This window comes from Peromyscus maniculatus, chromosome 6, assembly GCF_049852395.1.
Source record: "Peromyscus maniculatus bairdii isolate BWxNUB_F1_BW_parent chromosome 6, HU_Pman_BW_mat_3.1, whole genome shotgun sequence".
In the NCBI taxonomy this organism is placed as follows: Eukaryota; Metazoa; Chordata; class Mammalia; order Rodentia; family Cricetidae; genus Peromyscus; species Peromyscus maniculatus.
The window spans coordinates 72,331,160-72,347,521 of record NC_134857.1 but is presented as its reverse complement, the minus strand read 5'-3'; the positions used below and the strand labels follow the sequence as shown (position 1 = coordinate 72,347,521).

General features: G+C 38.9%; 1 pseudogene; it reads right to left on the bottom strand.

Moving 5' to 3' along the window:
• Positions 1–12,868: 12,868 nt before the first annotated feature.
• LOC102924612 (acyl carrier protein, mitochondrial pseudogene) lies at positions 12,869–13,373 on the bottom strand (annotated as a pseudogene).
• Positions 13,374–16,362: the final 2,989 nt, after the last annotated feature.

Genomic DNA, 16,362 nt, shown 5'->3' with positions numbered 1-16,362 from the left:
TTCTGTAAGAAATGTTTCAAGTATTACTCAAGAGAGAATCATAATTTGTCCATGATTTTCAAGTTAATGTGTGAATACATGGGTTCGTGTGCGTGCGTGCGTGCGTGCATGCGTGCGTGCGTGCGTGTGTGTGTGTGTGTGTGTGTGTGTGTGTGTGTGTGTGTGTGTAGGCTGGAAGACAAATTTGGGTGTCATCATCAGTAATGCCTTCCATCTTCCATTTTCTTGTTTTCTTGACACAGGATCTCACTTTGTAGCCCTAGCTGGAACTTGCTACATAAATCAGGCTGGTCTTAAACTTGTAGAGATCTATTTCTCTCTGCTTTCCTGGGTGCTGGGATTAAAAGCAAGTGTCACTAAACCTCATCTTAATGTTTCTTCCACCTTCTTTGAGACAGGATCTCTCAATGGTCTGGAACTCACCATTAGCCTGCATTGGCTAGCTAGGGTTCCTCCTGTCTTCCTTTCCAGGGAGCTGCGGTTACGGACATGTTCCATCACACCCATTATTCTTCCTCTAGAGCTCGAACTCTCGTCTTGATGATTGTGAAGCAAGCATGTTACTGGCTGAGCTATCTCCCCATTCTGATTTTATAGTTATATTAACTATAATATTTTACAGTTTTTCAAATCATATTATTATTATTATTATTATTATTATTATTATTATTATTATTTGAGACAAGGTTTCTCTGTGTAGTTTTGGTGCCTATCCTGGATCTCATGTAGACCAGTCTGCCCTCAAACTCACAGAGATCCCCCTGCTTCTGCCTTCCGAGTACTGGGATTAAAGGCATGTGCCACCACTGCCCAGCCAAACCACTTTATTATTATTAACACTGTAAAAAATAGAAGATACAAAAATTGTGTGTGTGTGTGTGTGTGTGTGTGTGTGTGTCTATTTGCTTGTAGAAGCTAGAGGTCAATTTCAGGCATCTTCCTTCATCACATTTCATCTTGTCTTTTGAGACAGGGTCTCTCACTGGAGCCAGTGGTCAGTAATTAGCTATACTGCCTAAACAGTGAGCTCTGGGCAGTCTGCTCCTCCCCCATGCTAGGATTACAGGTGCCCTGTGACCATGCCTGTTTTTTTTTTGTTGTTGTTTTTTGTTTTTGGCTTGGATGCTGGATCTGAACTTCAGTCCTCATAGTTGTGTGGTAGGCATTTTAGTGACTGAGCCATTAGCTCAACCTCCAAACTAGAAAGTTGAAAATGCTTAGAGAGAAAGAAAAATTACAGTACCTGTAAATGTACTAGAAAGAAACATCCATCACTAATTATTTGATTTGCTAGTAACTTATTTCTTCACACAAATATTTTTCTATGCCTTATATAATTTCTAGACTATGACTCCTGCAGAACAGGAACTGGGCATTACTAATCCCTGTGTCAGCTAGAGAACTAGGCTATTACTTGGTGTGTAAAGCTTCCCAAGAAACATTTGCCAGTTTGAGCTGAATTAAAAAAGGATCAGGGCATGCCTTCAGACCTCTGCACAGACCAACCTATACCTTTTTTTTTTTCAGAACTAGGATCTCTCTATTTTCTTGCCTTATTTGGTGTAGAAGACATAATTTCACACGGATATCAGTTGAATCTTATTATTAAGAATTAACAAGCTACTCTTTGCTCACTCTTGAGCTTGTCCCCAAATTCCATCCATTGTGAACAGATAACAAATTTTATTGAAGATATCTGAAGCTAAATGAACCTAAAATGAGTGTAATATAGTCATCAAATTTGAGAAGAGGTGGTAGCAATTATTGGCAAATGACAAATTACATGATTCCAAATTCAACTATCATTAGACTGTTTTTTGTTTTTTTTCTCCCTGGAAACTACCCAGAGGGTGACAAGTCAGTGTCTCTTTCCCAGTTGTGCTTCCTTGGATGCCTGATTTGGGTCAGGTTGTCACACAGCATAAGAGCAATGACCTTCTTAAAGGTGTGACTGAGGCTGTGGGAGTGAAGGGGAGGTGGAATTTGCTGAATGAAGAGTTATTATTTCAGAGGCAGGAAAGAGTTGTAAGGAGGGCTGTTGCAGATGAACATGCCTTTGAGGCCAGTGTTCTTCTAAATGAGGTGTCAGCAAATTCTCTATAAATGGCTAGACAGCAAATATAATCAGATTTGTAGGCCAAATGATCTTTCTTGCAGCTATTCAATTCTATTCTAGCATAAAAGCAGTCATAAATAATGTATTTTAAGATTATTTTATTTTAAAATAGATGTTATGTCTGCATATATGTCTATGTGTCTGGTGCCCATGAAGGCTAGATGAGGGTGTTGGTTCCTTCAGAACTGGAGTTATCAATAATTGTGAGCTGCCATGGGGATGCTAGGGATCAAATCCTGGGAACTCAGGCAGGGCAGCTTATAAGTATTCTTAACCTCTGAGCCTTGTCTCCAGCCCCCTAGATGGTATTTGTATAGAAGGTTTGTGTTTGGAAAGACATTTACTTATGGACACTGATTTTAGAATTCTGTATGTCATATACTCTTTCAACCAGTTGTAAGTGTAGGAAACAACCTTTATGACAGCAGTTCAGTTCTCAACCTGTGGGTCACAACCCCTTTGGAGGGTTGAATGACCCTTTCACAGGGGTCACCTAAGACCACTGGAAAACACAGATATTTACATTACAGTTCATACCAGTAGCAAAATTGCAGTTATGAAGTAGCAATGAAATAATTTTATGATTGGGGGTCACCACAACGTAAGGAACTGTATTAAAGGGTCATAGTGTTAGGAAGGTTGAGAACCAGTGCTTTGTGGTCTGTGGCCTTACATGAACTGTGGTGAGCTTGTGATGGCCTAAGAGTCACAGTTACCACCTCTTACTTCATTCACTTGTCGGGAAGGTCTTCCAGGAGAGCAGAATCTCACAGAGAGAATAAGGCTGGGATGTGTGGCACAACAGAGCTGCTGACTCTCACATACCTATTGTTTACTATGTATGAAAAGAAGACAGAGCAATGTTACTCATGAAAAGGGAATATATTTTGACCTGATGTAAGTAAGGAAAACTTTAACATCTGAAACTAACCGAAAAGTCAGTGTGTTCTTTCTGAAATAGTTTGTTGTCTGGATAGTATAGGGGCTGCCATGTGCCCTATGCTTGATCTTCCAGTGCTTTGTTTTCTGAATGTCCTTATCAAGATACATTTTGTCAAGTGTTATTTCCTGGTTCATATAGCAAAAACAAGGTTCCTATTGAAATTGTGCTGTGGCTCTTTTCTTTCTATATTAAATATTACCAGTGTGAGATTTTAGTCAGGTTGTCCTGGAGGTTCAAAAGCTAAGGTTCACGAATTCCTTAGTGTGTACTTCACAGTAGCAAGGTTGGGCAAAGAAACTTCTCCCCTATAATTTTAGTTAATGCTTTCCTTTTTTATTGATAACAGGCTTCAAGAGAAAAGATCCTTCCATTCCTTCTTTCCCTTCTTTCTGTCAGTGACAAGGTTTCATAGCCCAGACTATCCTAGAGCGTGCTATATACTCAGGCTGGCCTTGAATCTCAATTCTCTTGCTTTCCCCTTATAAATGTTGGTATTATGGGATGTTGCTACCATGCTTTGTATGAGAAAAGGTTTTTATGGTATGTGCCAGGATCTAGTTTTTTAGTGCTTTTGATATGTTGAGATGAGAAAAGACATTATTTTATCCTTTTTGCAAAGGCAGAGTGCACTGTGTGCTGATATACAGAATTTCTTTAAATGATGTGTCTTACTTCAAACTCACTATTAATGAAGCACAATTTAAACTCCATCTACATATTCTTAGGAAGTGGTGAGCAGGCACTGTGTTTTGGAAAAGGTAGAGTTTTGGAAATAATTCTTGGGGATAGAATTTTGCTCCCTGTATAGAAAGAACTTAAGAGACAGAGTCTGGAGATGAAGTAGTGTCTTCTGGACATGATACAGCCATTCCATTCAGGAACTCACCACAGGTGTGGTTACAAGTACTGGACCCGTTACCATTTCACCTTGCATGGGGGAAAGGCTTATGAAGGTCACCCCTCACTGAGGGACTATGTGAAGTTACTGTGGGGTGTGTGTGTGTGTGTGTGTGTGTGTGTGCATGTGCGTGCACGTGTGTGTGCCATTTTCTCCAGTAGTATAACCATTGAGAAGTTGTCCATATTCCAATAAATAACCTCCAATTCATGTTCGTGCAAGCATGAATCAGGCCATAAATTGAAGTTAGTAGGTGATGGGTTAGTAGTAGTTAGTTAGTTGGTGGTGGGAAGAAGTGGGAAGAAGAGTTTTAGTGGAAGAGAGGGGAATGGAAGGGCAAAGAGAGTGACAATGAACAAAATGTATCTGTGTGTGTAATTATGAAAGAATGAAAAGGGATTATATTAGCCAGGGTCAAGACCATGATGGGAAACCTTCAGAGACAGCTGATCCGAGCTAGTTGGAGCTCACGGACTCTGGGCTGACAGCTGGGAAACCTGTATGGGACCGAACTAGGCCCTCTGAAGGCAGGTGATGGTTGTGTGGCTTGGGCAGTTTGTGGGACTCTTGGCAGTAGGACCAGGATTTATCCCTAATATATGAATTGACTTTTTGGAGCCTATTCCCTATGGGGGGTTATCTTGCTCAGCCTTGATCCAGGGAGGAGGGGCTTGGTCCTGCCTCAACTTGATATGCCAGATTTTGTTGACTCCCCATGGGAGGACTTACTCTATCTCAGGAGTAGATGGGGGGTGAGGAGGGATGTGGGGAGGAGTGGAAGGAGGGGAGGGAGAGGGAACTGTGGTTGGTATGTAAAATGAAAAGAAAAACCGGGAAATAAAAAAAGAAAAAGAAAAATTAAAAAGCCAACCTCAAATCACATTCAGAGCTTCTAATTATATAAAAGAATTAGATGCTGAAATAAATTGCTTCCCCAAACTGAAAATTTGCTCTTCAAGAATAAACTGAAACTCATTCCTGGTCTGGAAGCAGGTGAGATGTGTCTGTAGCACCATCTACTGGATACAGAGGAGATCCAGAACATTCTGTCCATTCTCTTTCTCCCATGTTGTTTCCAACAGTTCTTTGCAGCTAAAGCTCTATGAATGAGGATACTTATGAGATAGGTAGATTATAGATAGATAGATAGATAGATAGATAGATAGATAGATAGATAGATGATAGATAGATGATAGATAGATAGATAGATAGATAGATAGATAGATAGATAGATAGATAGATAGATAGATAGATAGATAGATATGCCACGGACTGGCCCACCGGGGGTATCACGACCATAGGAGAACCAGGGCTTGGGTAGTCAGAAGGCAAGGATTCGGCGAATGACAGACAACACACTCAGAAGTGGTTTGAATCTGCTGCAATTTTACTTCTGTAAATCAGTAGTTTATATACAGAAAAGAAAACTATCAAGTCCTAGAAGGAACAACAAGAGCTTGGCAATAATTCAATCACATCATCTTTAAAAAAGCAGCAAGCACACAATTATTAATTGGCGCTAGACATATCCCTTCATCCATAAGAACTTTATGACCCAAAAAGCAGTCTGTGTTTTTTAAACTTAGTGCAGTCCCTAGACTTGTGTAGACTTCTGTGCGGTTGCAGCTGTGTCCTTCATCTTATCCAGTTTATTATGCACTTCTACTTTTCTGGTTCTCAGACCCGCTTAGCCAATTTGGATGCTGCAGACCCTCTCTAAGTCTTTCTTCAGTTCTCCACCACATATCTCTCTAATATAAAACCTTTTTACCTGCTGGAATGTTGATTGTACTTTTATGCCTATAAGGGGAAGGGGTTCTGCTATAGTCTTTAAGTTTCCCAAGCTGAACTTCCTCAACAGAGGGGCTCACCATCTGCCTCCTATGAGATAACATCTTTTACCATAAATCACTTTAGTTGGGATTCCTAAAGGATTCCTATTGGGTGAGTGTTCATTCCCTAGAAGTGCCTGAACCTTTATACATTCTTTATCTAGCAGCTTGGGGTCTTTAAGAAATAGCTCATTTTGCTATATTTGATTAAGATCCATGTCCAGCTTCCCCTTTCCTCCATAGTTCACAACCCAAGCACTCATTAATTTTGGCTGTGCTTCATAGATTAATTAGAACTTTATCAGAAAAGCAGTTATACAGAACCCATAGCCCAGGGAGCTCATGATCCGTGAAGTACATCTTCTTTGAGAAGGAGGCATAACACGGGCACTCTGCCAGGGGCCTCCAGGGAGCTTAGTCCCGTGGGACACATATCTCCCATCCACTATTATTAACATAATTGTTCATGTCACACGGATGACACTGGAGTTGGTGTGACATAGATAGAGATGATAGATAGATAGATAGATAGATAGATAGATAGATAGATAGATAGATAGATAGTAGATAGATAGATAGATAGACAGACACAGACAGGAAGGAAGACAAAGATGCACACACAGAGGGACAGAGAAAGACAGGTAGTCAGAGACAGAATATTTAACAAGCCACGATTATGAGATTGTTTGTACTTATCCTCCTCAGCAAACTTATGTGGTGTAAGTTTAAATGGTAATATTATATAAGATTTTTGTTTTCTGGCAATAAGTGTTAAATATGAAATAGTAAGTCTTTGCTGATTTTATATTCCACACACTCAACATAGTACATTAGGTTTCCTAGTATCAGGTCACTGTGGCTGACTAGAATGCCTTAGAGACAGGACTTCTGAGTTTTTCTTTCAGCCAATCTCACTGGGTGAGAACTGACAGTAACAAATTTTGAACAAGTAGTGAGTTTCACCTGTTTACCTTATTATATAAATTTTAAGAGTGGACACAAACTTAAACTGGTAGATAATTGAGGACAGAACTTTAGGGAACACAAACATATGAGTACAAAGGCATGTAAATAAGCACAGAGACAGATGAGTTAAGATAATCTGCAAGAAGCTACAAAACTCCTGTTTTAAAGGGTTGAAGAGAAAATGGAAGATAGGAGAGTCAGAGACAGAGAGCCTCATCTTAAGCACCTTTGCTTCTCCTGTGCTGGCTCATCCTCATGTTCCATGGGCAGAACCAGAGCAAGAGTTAGTGGTTATCTGGCTTTGAAGCAGCCCTGTGTGCTGACATTACGTCCTGATTAGCTGTATTAGATTAGTACTATTTCTTCAGTTGAACTTACATCATCCATGGATTGTTTCTGACCATCACTTTGATGTTACAATTGTGTTTCATTGACTCTGACTTGACTAGATAAGATCACTGATGTTTTCTTCTTATGGATTCACTCAGTATAGCTGATTGTCTATGATCCTGATTCTAGCTCTCCCATGAATAGAGTGACATCTTTCTCTTGTGTTGAATACAGATTCTCTGTGGGTAGATACAGTTTGCATGGGAGTTGGTGTCTAGATCCCTGGACCATCTTCTAACTTTTCTGTGGCAGTTGTCATCTCTTCTTTTTGTATTAGAGAAGACTCTCAATAATGCACTTTGGCTCGTAATGAGAAGGAAAAAATCTATTATCTATTTTCTACTTGTCCTTCACCAGCCTCAGGATGACTATAATTGGATCCTTCTTGTCTATTTGTAATGGATCCAGACTGTATACAGTGATTGTGTCTAACTCTGACTGTCCACACCCATCTCTGCTTGTCCATATAAAAATTGCATGCTTTGGTACTAGATTTTGGTTGTTCATGGATAGTCCTTCCAATTTGTGTCTGCCCTTGGTAAGAGTCTGGGTGTCTAGATCTGTCCTCTACCTCTCTGTTTGAACATTTTCTTTTCTTTCATTTAAAGAACTTTTTTCTCATTTATTTTACATACCAATTGCAGTTTCTCCTCCCTCCAACCCCTTCCCATCTACCTCTCTCCCCATCCACTCCTCCTCCATCTCCATTCAGGAAGGAGCAGGCGAACTTTTTCTAATCATGTTCATACCATCCATGGACAGACTTATGTTGACTTTCTACAAGAGTCTTCTGATCATGTCAGTATTACTATTGAGACCCCTGGTGTCTGTATATTCTTGATCCAGATAGGTAGATGCAGATACTCTGTGAGCAGGTGGAATAGCTGGTTGTTTGCATTGAGATACAATGTTTGATGTTGTTATATTAGACTCTTACATTCTTGGGTGGGTCTAGAGTATTCCTGGTCATGTTGATACCCTGAAGGTTTACAAATATCCTTCTAATTCTCCATGACTGGTTAAAGCAACTTCAAGGATGGGTTTATTTTGGCTTAGAATTTGGGAGGATACAGTTCACCATGGTAAGGTAGGTAAAATGACTGGTCTCATTGTGTCTGTAGTTAGGGAGGCGAGAAATGAATACTAGTTCTTAGCTTGCTTTCTCAATTTTATTTAATCTGAGACCCCATTCTGTGGAGATAGTTTTCAACCCTTTTGAAATATCCTCATAGACACACTCAGAAATGTGTTTGTATAATGCTTCTAAATCCTTCTAAGTTGACAATGGAGATTAGCCATCAAATTTGTCTTCCTCTTGTATTGAACCATAACTGTTTATAACCATACTCAGAGGGGCCTTTGACAAAAGCTGACAGTCCATTTTGATGATTGCCGTTTACTATCACTATGTTGACTCTAACTGAGTGCCTGGTTTTTTGTTTTTTTGTTTTTGTTTTTTGTTTTTTTGCTTATAATATGTGCATAGACTCCAATCCATGTTGTTTTCTTTACAGTGGATAGGTCCTTTCCTTATGTCTCACACACTCAAGCTTTTCATGGGCTGTTACTCATTCTCCAAGTGTTCTGGTAGGGTTTTTGTCATTTTTATACAGGTTACAGGCTGTTATTGAACTTGTCTCCAGGCATATGTAGTTATCTTCTGAGTATTCATGAGGGGTTCTGTGTATTCCTTTTTTATTGGACTCAGCATCTCTGTGACTAGAACCAAGCTATCCATGAATTTATGTCTGGCCCTGAGAATATACTATTGTCTAGAGCTGTCTTCTGTCTCGTCACATAGCTGGATGTTTGACTGTTTATGGTGTTGTATCTGGATCATCTATGTGTAGATTTAGACTGATCATTAGTGGATATCTGGGTCTCTCTGATGAGGCCTAGAATTAGACTTTATAAAGAGTACACTAAATTTATATAATTTATGTCCTTTGTTCCCTATGACTGGATACTTACTATTTTTTTGTGATACATTCCACTACTTTTTCTACATACTGCCCAAGGATTGAACCACAATCCTGCCAGATTGAACTAATCATCACTATCTGAAGATGAACCCTTGATGTCTGCTTGTAGCAAATACAGAATATGCTAATAGTACTTGTTTGTAAGCTTAGCCTAAAGCTACAGTGGTACCTTTTGATTGTTCATAAGTGAACCCATTTCTGTTCCTTATGTTGAATCAGATTCTTCAGGGAGAGATCTGGATTGTCAGTGAGTAGATGACAATATTTGATGACCTCAGTTTTAAAAAGAAAATTGCACATAAAATAAATAAGCTTTATTTCCTGTAACATCAATGGATGGAAACAAGGCCCATAAACTTAGGAGAGAACCAATCACTTTCAGACCAATTTGGATCTACACATTTAACTAGATTGAACTATTTTTTTTTAAAACATTGTAAATAAGCAATTTTTCCATAAAAGCAAAACACATTAAAATTGGTTTCTAGAATTATTCAATTTACTCTTAAAGTATGATTTAAGTTGTTTTGTACCTCTTTAAATACCAAATTTTCTTTGGCAAATCAATTCAAAATGCTGAATTTTATTTTAGAGTTTCATTTACACAGTAGAGTGCCATAAGTTGACGTCCTCTATGTTCCAATGGCTAATATCTTCCACTTAAAATGTAGATCTTTGTTGAATTGTCATTCTCAAAGATATTCTGGAGAAGACCTAGGGATATGGTTCAGTAGAGAGGATATGCAAGGCCCTGTGTTCAATCCCCATCTCTGAGAGCAAAGTGGAACAGAGCAGAGTAAACAATATGCACCTAGGTGTATATGTCCACATGAATGTATGAAAATCATGATTTAAACACTATCAATTCTTCTTCATTTCTTAACTTTATCACTTAATCCATAGCAATCTATCACTTATCTAAAGCTTAATTTCATGTTCTCTTTAGACATAGCTGATGAAACTTACAAAGCAACAGCTAAAACAGCTTCCCCTTATCGTTGCTGACAAGTATAACTTATACAAGTCATTCTCTTTCCTTCCTTTTTCCCTTTCCTTTTCTTTTCGTTTTTTAAGACAAGAACTATTCTATAGCCTGGCTATAGCCCAGGCTTGCTTAGAACTAATGTATCCCAGCATGGCCTCAAAGTCATGCCAATTCTGCTTCAGCCACCCAAATGCTGAGATTATAGGTGTGAGCTACTACACCTATATAGTACATTCTTTGACCTAAACATTTTGGCTCATTTTAGCTTGAACAGAAGTCTTCATTCTCCTGAACCAGCTTCACCACTTTTGCTTTGCTGTATTAAGTATTCTCATCACCAAAATAATTTTTGTAGAATACTGTATGACCCAATATCAAGTGACTCTTGGAAGATTTTAAAAAGTGATTTCTTCAGACTCATTTTTATTTATTTATACAACCTTCTTGAAATTTCAAATATTTTCTTCTGTTGCAGATATGATTTATCTGAAAATATCTGATTATTTTTGTCGTTTTCTACTTAAAGTGTTTTAGTAAAGTACCACAGGAATTAAATGTAAGTCTTTCTTTATTTTTCTATGTGCTAGACTCATAGGTTCTATATGATCCTTGATTTTTATCAAAAAAACTTTCATGAGTGTACAAACACTTCAAATAAGTCAGACATTTCTTCTAATTAGACTCAGTTATAATTTATTTTTGAGCCTTTTATAGTTTTCCATTTACCAGTAAACAAAAAAACCCATGAGTTTTTCAATGACAAATTAATATCTCACAAACACTTTTTTCATTCTGCCTTTATCTCAGAAAATATCATCAGAATATCTCTCTGCTGTCTTCAGAATATCACAATCTGACTTTGACTATTAATGGGTAAAGCATCTTTTAAAAAAGATGAACTAATTGATAATTAATATGTATGCATATGTGCACATGCCCAGAGGCCAGATGAGGGCACCAAGTGTCCTTCTCTATCACTCTTTGTCTATTCCTTTGATGTAGGATTTCTCCCTGAACATGAAATTTATGTTTTTCTTGGCTAGAGCTGGAAGCCGACAAGCCCCAGTAATCCCATCTTCATACCCTGCTTGGAGCTGGGCTTGCTACATGGGTAATGGGACCGCTATTCTGGTTATTGTGATTGTGAAGTGTTCTTAACCACTGAGCAATCTCTACAGCCTCTGAATCATTTTTCTTTTAAAAAATATTTCATTATGTTGGATCTAGTCTGCCAATGTCTATACACAGCTTGAGTGCAGAAAGCACAACTGTCCATCCAAATCTCCTGGTTATTCTTTGTCACTGGATTAAGTAAAATTAGATTTCTGTTTATGATGCATCTGGACTGTATGGAGAATGATCAGTGCCTATGAGAAGACATTGGACCTTGAGTTTTTTACTAATTGACTTACTGAATCTGGGTTTTCTTGTATTAGACCCAGGTTCTCCTCATGTAAGCCTAGATTGTCTATGGGTAAATGTCTGCACTAAATATCCAATTCTGTCTTGTCTGGAACCTTGATACATTTTTTCTTTCTTTCAGTTTTCTGTTGTTTATGGCTACATTAGACTATTCATGAGTTGCTGTTATCTGAGTTTTCTGACTGTCTTTCACTATCATTATATTGATTATACCTAGGTACTTTTGTCCACTTGTAATGAGTCAAGACATTATAGATATTGGTTGGGTGTGATATAATCCTGAATATTTCATGCTTCTTCCTGATTGCTCAGTATTGGATTGATGTCCTTTGTTGCATAGAAACCCAAGGTCTATGACCAGGCATTTGGCCCTGTTGATATTTGTCTAGGAATTTTTCCTGTTCACTTGTGATTAGAGTTGACTCCTGTGTTGACTCCATTTTGCCTTTGGCTGTGTTTAGGCTGATCATGGATAGAAACGGACTGTTCTGAATCCTGTGACTACTCTTTACTGCTCTGGATTCTCACAGGATTGATAAGTGTCAAAGAAAATTAAGTGAAAATTGTGCAGATATATAATGAGAAAAGATAAATGGCAAAATTTGGAGCCCTTCCTTGTGGTGATAAGTCAAGCCAAGCAAGCAGAGCCAGCCAACTAAGGTAGTGGTCAGGAAAGAAAGAGAAGCCAGCAGAAAATGGTATCATGAAAGCAAAAAGAAAGCTAATTATGCTAAATGCTGCTATGAAATCAAGAGATTGAAAGGGCTGTTGAATGTAGCAGCATGGGCATTATCCATCTGCATGCCTGACATTTTGACATATTTATAGTTATTTGAAATGTAACATGACCAAAACAGTACCTCCAATTTCCCTTTCATCAGACTATACTGTGTTCATCATTACCAAATGCATAGACATATAAAAAATTATTGATCAATGCTGACCTTGTAAGAGTGAAGATTGGTTTAGTGTCTCCATCAGTATCTTAATTCACTTGCTTTTACCTTTTTATAGTTTCCCAGAGATTTATCTTTATTTAAAAATTTCCAAACAACTTGGGACAGAATTCTCCTGGACTGAAGCACACATTTGGATAGTATGCATAGCAGTGAAAGTATTTGTGACCCTTTGAGTCTTAACTTCATCAAGATGAATTCTCTTATTTGCTGGGGTATTCCTTAAACGGTTATGGTCTTTTTCTTCCTTTGTTTAAAACTCTGCATCCACAAATCCAACTCTTTTTTTAAAGTTTCATAATAGATTTACTTTCAAAGAGTAAAACACATAGACAATTTAAATATGAGTATAACATCCAGCTGTGATGCTATTGTATGTTATTGGAGTCCTATTAGTGAGGAAGAAAGCTCTGATACTTTATCATATATATCCCTCTTACTTGCAATAAATCTACAACGTTTTTTGGACACATGAACTGCTCTGCATCTCTGTCAGGAATTTCAAAACCAAATTCATCTTCCATGGCCATAATAATCTCCACTTGGTCCAAACCATCTAAGCCCAGGCCCTTTATAGGAAGAGAACTTACTGAAGGCTTCTTCTGGGTCAATCTTGTCATAGAGTTTCAAGACATAGAGTACTTGTCCTGGATTCCCTCTAACTTTAAAGGGAGTGCAGCAGTGTATTGGCAGTACCAGTGTGTGACCCTTTCAGGCACCTATGGGAGTGCCAAGGCCAGCTGCAAAGTCCTGGACCTCCTCTGGGTTCTTCCAGGGACAGAGTGGTGCTGAGCAGCCGGACCAAGGTCAGTGTGGGAAGCCTGGGCAGCTGGGCAAAGACTACAGGGAGGCAGACACAGGCAGAAAGGAGACAAGTCACCATGGCTTCACTGACTCAGGATGCCCTTTTTATTCTTTCAGTTTGGGGATCCATTAGCACTCAAGCAAAGTGTACTATGGCTCAGAGTAAATTGCACTGAGTTAATATCTGTGGGTTTATATCACCTAATATTTTCATGTTTTCCAATTCTTATTAAAAAACTTTTGTGATAAATTTAACTGATGAAATTGACTTAAGTAACACCATTACCACTATGCTGATGCCCTTTTTGTGAAAATCAAGCCACACAACAATCTAGAACCACAAATGCTTTGGAGTTTGGTTTCCTTGAAGTTTGTCTTTTGGCTCCCCCCCCCCCCCATTGAATTCTGGCAAGCTACTTAGTCTCCGAGTCTGTTTCCTCATCCTTAAAATGAGGATAATAATGCATTCTACAAGGGCCGCTGAAGAATTAAGTAAGCTAATATGCCAATTATATGGCTTATAGTTATATTAAGACTTAGAGCTATTATATAATTATCAGAGTTTAGGTGTTAGCCTAATATTGGCTGCCATATTTGGGTGAACTTCTGTACCTTTATGTCTTCACAGTAAGAAAGGATATGAGAATGTAAATGTCATCTTCTTTCTGCTCTTATAGGATATTTCCCCAGAGACCTTGTGAGGATGAGGGTCTTATAGAGTACAGTATGGCCTGGCCCTCCCTGACCCCTTTTCCAGGCTCCAGCAATCATGAAAACTTTCTTTTTGTTAGGTAGGGAAAAAGTTTAGTAAATGTGTTACCCATGAGCAGAGTACCTCAAAATATTGCCATTTATATTTTATTTCCTCCATATTTTCAGGTCTTATAAATGAGAATCTCAGTAGAAAAATAGGGTATTTTTATATTTTTTAAGAATAGTAAAGTTATATTTAGGAAGTGATCTCCTATGCCAATGCATTCAAGACTACTTCCTACTTTCTCTTCCAGCAGGTTCAAAGTAGCTGGATTTATGTTGAGGTCTTTAATTCACTTAGACTTAAGTTTTGTGCACAGTGACAGATATGGATCTATTTGCAACCTTCTACACGTTCACATCCAGTTATGCCAGCACCAATCAATCAATGGGACCTCTTAAAACTGAGAAGCTTTTGTAGAGCAAAGGATAGGTCAACAAGGCAAAGTGACAGCCTACAGAATGGGAAAAGGTCTTCACCAACCCCACATCTGACAGAGGACTGATATCTGGAATATATAAAGAACTCAAGAAATTAGACATCAAAATACCCAACAGTCCAATTAAGAAATGGGCTATAGAACTAAACAGAGAATTCTCAACAGAGGAAATTCAAATGGCTGAAGACATTTAAGGAATTGCTCAATATTCCTAATCATCAGGGAAATGCAAATCAAAACAACTCTGAGATACACCTGTCAGAATGGCTAAGATCAAAAACACTGAAAACAGCTTATCCTGGAGAGGATGTGGAGCTAGGGGAACACTCCTCCACTGCTGGTGGGAATGCAAGCTTGTACAACCACTTTGGAAATCAATATGGCACTTTCTTAGAAAATTGGGAATCAATTTCCCCCAAGATCCAGCTATACCACTCTTGGGCATATACCCAAGGAATGTTCAATCATACCACAAGAGCACTTGCTCAGCTATGTTTACGTCAGCCTTGTTTGTAATAGCCAGAACCTGGAAACAACCTAGATGCCCTTCAACTGAAGAATGGATAAATAAAATGTGGTACATATATACAATGGAATACTACTCAGAGAAAAACAATGACTTCATGAGGTTTGCAGGCAAATGGATGGATCTAGAAAAAATAATTCTGAGTAAGGTAACCCAAACTCAGAAAGACAAACATGGTATGTACTCACTCATAGGAGGATACTACATGTAAAACAAAGATGACTAGACTGCTACTCACAATTCCAGGGAGGCTACCTAGAAAACACAATCCCAAGAAAGACACAGGGATCATCCAATGACAGAGAAATGGATGAGATCTACACGAACAACATGGGTGTGAGTGGGAGTAAGGAAGGGCAAGGTTCGAGGGAAAGAGAGCTTAGGGGAGTGGGAGATCCCAGCTGGATCAAGAACAGAGAGGGAGAACAAGGAATAAAAGACCATGATAAATAAAGAACACATGAGAATAGGAAGAAGCAAAATGCTAGAGAGGTCCACAGAAATCCACAAATATCCCCACAATAGACTACTGGCAATGGTTGAGAGACAACCAGAACTGGGGATAGGATGGCCAAATACTCTAATTGTCATGCTAGAAACACCATGCAATGACTGAGGGAACCGGATGCAGAGATCCATGGCCAGGCCACAAATGGAGCTCCAGGAGTCCAATTGGCAAGAAAAAGGAGGCTTTATATGAGCGAGAATTGTTGAGACCAAGGTTGGAAAAAGCACAGGGACAAATATCCAAATGAAAGGAAACACATGAACTATGAACCAATAGCTGAGGAGCCCCCAACTAGATCAGGCCCTCTGGATAAATAAGACAGTTGATTAGCTTGATCTGCTTGGGAGGCATCCAGACAGTGGGATCGGGTCCTGTCCTCCGTGCATGAACTGGCTGTTTGGAACCTGGGACTTATACAGGGACACTTGGGAGACAGCCTGGGAGGAGGCGACTTGACCTGCCTGGACTGAATCTACCATTTTGAACTCAATCCTCAGGGGAGTCTTTGCCCTGGAGGAGGTGGGAATGGGGGGTGGGCTGGGGGGAAGAGCAAGGGAATCCATGGCTGATATGTAAAATTAAATTTAATAAATAAAAAAAAGAATAGTAAAGTTATTTGAATGTCTCCATATTAGAAATTTTATGTTGAGATTTTGTTTGTTTGTTTTTTGACAGGGTAATATATTTCTTGTAGCTGGAGGGCTTCTCTCCAGGTTCCCTAAGCTCCGCAGTTAGACCCACTATTTCTGAGACTTGATGACTCCCAGAACTGGCGGAAAATGTACCACTGCCATGTTGGGAAGCTGAAATGGGTGGAGCCAGCAGCCACAGCGCCGTTTCA